The sequence below is a fragment of the Anoplophora glabripennis genome, unplaced genomic scaffold, assembly GCF_000390285.2.
Source record: "Anoplophora glabripennis isolate ALB-LARVAE unplaced genomic scaffold, Agla_2.0 scaffold1065, whole genome shotgun sequence".
Taxonomy (NCBI): domain Eukaryota; kingdom Metazoa; phylum Arthropoda; class Insecta; order Coleoptera; family Cerambycidae; genus Anoplophora; species Anoplophora glabripennis.
In genome coordinates, this window is record NW_019417141.1 from 82756 (window position 1) to 86577 (window position 3822).

General features: G+C 30.5%; 1 non-coding gene across 1 annotated transcript; it reads right to left on the reverse strand.

The window, feature by feature from the left end:
- Positions 1–1352: 1352 nt before the first annotated feature.
- Trnaw-cca lies at positions 1353–1424 on the reverse strand. The gene has a single exon. It is a non-coding gene; the product is annotated as a tRNA-Trp (tRNA).
- Between the last annotated feature and the right edge of the window lie 2398 nt (positions 1425–3822).

Below are 3822 nucleotides of genomic sequence, written 5' to 3' on the forward strand. Positions count from 1 at the left end.
TTTCTGAATACCTGCAATACGCCTAGTCACTCCTCAATGTAATATATACAGTGTGTACTCGGACGGGGTACCGCACTGTTATAAACTTTTTTATTGTTGATTTTTCGAGAAAGTTTTTCTTGATAAAAAGTTTTGCTTATCTTGGGTAACCATGGGCGGTAATCAAATACATATGGAATAAAACATACAGGGCGTCCAAAAAATTCAAAATGTCAAGTTTTCCCTAGGCGAAAGCCTTTAATTTTTGTTTTCGTTAAAAACTGCATTTAACAAAGTTGTTCGACAACTCAAGAAATGCTATAGGGTTGAGTCAGAAAAGAACAATAATCACATTTTGCAAATTTTAACTATCTTACATATCTACCATATAATTACCATGGATATATCCTTATCAACGTCAAAGTCAACATATTTATTTTTATTAACTGCCCATCGAATAATTTTTATCAATCATGCTAATCCTGGAGCAACGAATTTATCTTGTGAAATGTTATGGAATCGGTAATGTTTCACATCGATATGCAAAACAAATTTTTAATTAAGAGTATCCATATGTAACTGCAACTCATTAAGCAAGCTAATTATAAAATTCGATACCACTGGTAATGTAAAGAATATTAAAAAGATAAATAAAGAATACAATGATAACGATGCTGCTACTATTGCAGTTATGGACTCTGTACAATGCAATCCAAAGATGTCACTCAAGAAAAGGTCAGAAAACATATTTCATATTCAAATAATTTTATCAAACAACAAAATCTATCCATTGAAACCAGTGTTTAATCATAAATTGCTTCATGGAAATGATGAATTAATAATGAAAATTAAGTAGAATTATTTATGTTTCCCAATTAAAACAGTAATAACAGAATGACTCAATTTTCAACTTCAGTTAGCAAAGAAGCAGTCTGCTGTCTGTAAATATTCATTTCGTTTAATTTCAGTATCACATCAATATGCAAAAAGTCAGGAAACATGAATGACTTTCCTTATATTTAATTGAATATATAAATCAAAATAATGGACGATTTCTTTTGTATATTTGTTAAAATATAATCATATTAAACGAATGTTCCATTTCAATTACAAAAATCAAATACTGGTATAAATATTTTTCATATTATGTATTCGTGAAATAATATAATAGAGGGATCATAGCCAAATTCAAGAATTTTAAGATACAGAGTGTTGTAAGTTAAAAATGCATGTTTTGATTCGTAAGGGGTTGGTAAAAAATATTCCAATTGGCAAATATGTATGTACGAACCAATAATAATATTTTTGTTTAAAATAAAAATTCTCTATTTTTAAAAAACGTTGTTTATTTTATCAAAAAAAAAAAAAGTATGTGACCCCGACGTGATTTGAACACGCAACCTTCTGATCTGGAGTCAGACGCGCTACCGTTGCGCCACGGAGTCTATGCTTGTAGTTTCTACTACACGGTATATCAACTCAGTGCTTCTTCCTATTACCCTTTATTTCTTTTATATGAAAATAAAGGTTGGAAAAGAAGAACGTTTGGAACACCTTTTGCGTACTTTAAAAATCAACGATCACGTAAATTTAAAAGATAAATAAGTTGCAGGGAGATAAGGGTGCTGACATTAGAGATAAAATTTTGACACAGTATGCTTAGATCTAAAATAGTAAGTATATTGTGTCACAAGAGCAAAAAATGAACATTAGTAGCCCACGGATATTAGCTGCAACTGATAGTGCTTTTCAACATTGAAAATTCAGACCATAGTATACCTAGATATACAATATTTGATCTTTCTGATAGATGAGCAAGTAGTACATTTTCTGTTAGGTTTTTGGCTTTTTTATTCCTTTTCCAATTATTGAACAATTCATAATACTTTTCATACCGTTGTCTTGACTTTGTATGTAACAAATTCAGAAAAATATTGTTAGTTTCTTGTTGCAAGTCTGATGGAGTATTCGGAAATTCTTCGTCAATGTCTGAATTACCATTCATTTTAACTTATTCACAGAATTGCAGTTGTTGACAACTTATTATTATTTTACACCATAAACCTTATAAAATAGGTACCTACTTTTACACTTTTGGCGCACTTTTGTACGCAAATGTCAAGCAAAGGTTTCCAAATTGTGAAAAACTACAAAATCGTGTTGTTATAAGTTTAGCGGCAATTAAAAAAAACTGAAGGTGATAAATATTACTTTCGGTCATATTTTTAGGATCAATATGATTTATTTTCACATATGCTAGGCGAAATGAAAATTATTTATCTTCATATAGAAAACGGAGGATTCAATTCAGTTACACTTACGTATACAGGGTGTCCCACCACGAACTCCATCGATGGATATCTGGGAAGCCGCTCGAAGGATTTTTTTGAAATAGCTTTGAAGCTAAAATATTTTCAAGGTCATCGTACTTCCGGTTATACCGAAAGTCGATACTAACTTTCTTATTTTAAATGGAACCCCCTGTATATTATTGCATTTTTGGAAAGAGGATCTATTTTTAATTTGAAAACATATAGCGCACTCCCTACTTGGGAAAATATTTATTCGTAAATAAAATGAAAACCACTGGGTTTAGTTATAGGGTAACTTTAACAAAGTTATACTTAATTTTAGTGCAGAATGCGAATACGTTAAAAAAATTACGGGTTTCCATTTTAAAATTTCGAGTTTTCCTCATTTTCTGAACTTCATATTCGATAATGTTTTTTTGACCACACTGTATAAAAACTGGAAAATTTTCATGTCAAATTCGATAAATTAGGTCTTCCTCTACAAAATGTCCAATTTGCACAAAAAAATAAACCTATGTTTCCGAGAAAACTAAATTTTGCTGACAGTCTGCATCTGTCAAATTTTGCTTAAAAATCAAAATATCTCGGAAACGGTTAATCTTAAGTATGGAGTGTGCTATATGTTTTCAACTTAAAAATAGATGCTCCTTCCAAAAATGCAATAATATACAGGATTTAAAATAAGAAAGTATCGACTTCCAGTATAACCGGAAGTACGATACACAATTTCAAAAAAAATCCTTCGAGCGGTTTCCCAGCCAGATATCCATCGATGGAGTTCGTGGTGGGACACCCTGTATAGCCTTCAACCTGTACAGCGAAGTTGAATGTTGTGCACGGTGTTGTAGACGGTGTTTTAAACGCAAACAAAACGATATCAATAAATCATGAGAGAACAAAGGCGAAGGTAAACATTTATGAAGACTGTATTTATTGTATATTCTCTACTATTCAACGTTGACCATTATTTCATTAAAAAGTAGTTAATTTTGAGCATCCAATGAATAAACAAATGAAACTTTAGGACTACCAAAACTAAAATTTTCGTGGCATTTTGGGCTTGTAATTGATAGAATTTTGGTTCCATCAGTTTAGTCAGGGTCATGTTGGGTACCCTCAGGAAAAGGGTTCATTTTTATGTAAAAAGAACGACCCTGAATCAGTCTATATACTACATAAATAGTATTTTCTAAATCCATATCAAAATGTAGAAGGTTATTTTTAGATCGTACTAGAATAAAAATCATTGAATAAATGAAAGGTTTAAAGCTACTCGTTTTCAAGGTACAGATGTTAAAACTATAAACAAGATTTATTAAAAACTATAATCTAAATTAATGAAATTTGGGTGGCCAATGGCTAAACTAATTAAAAGTAAAAATTCACTAAACTAGTATACAGATTCGTACTACGGTTAATACAATTATTAGTACAATTAATTTGGGTTTAAAACCGTACATTTATCCTTATTATACGTGTTACAATTTTTTATTTATTCCTGATTTGTTTTAGTCTGGTATTTTGGAAAAAA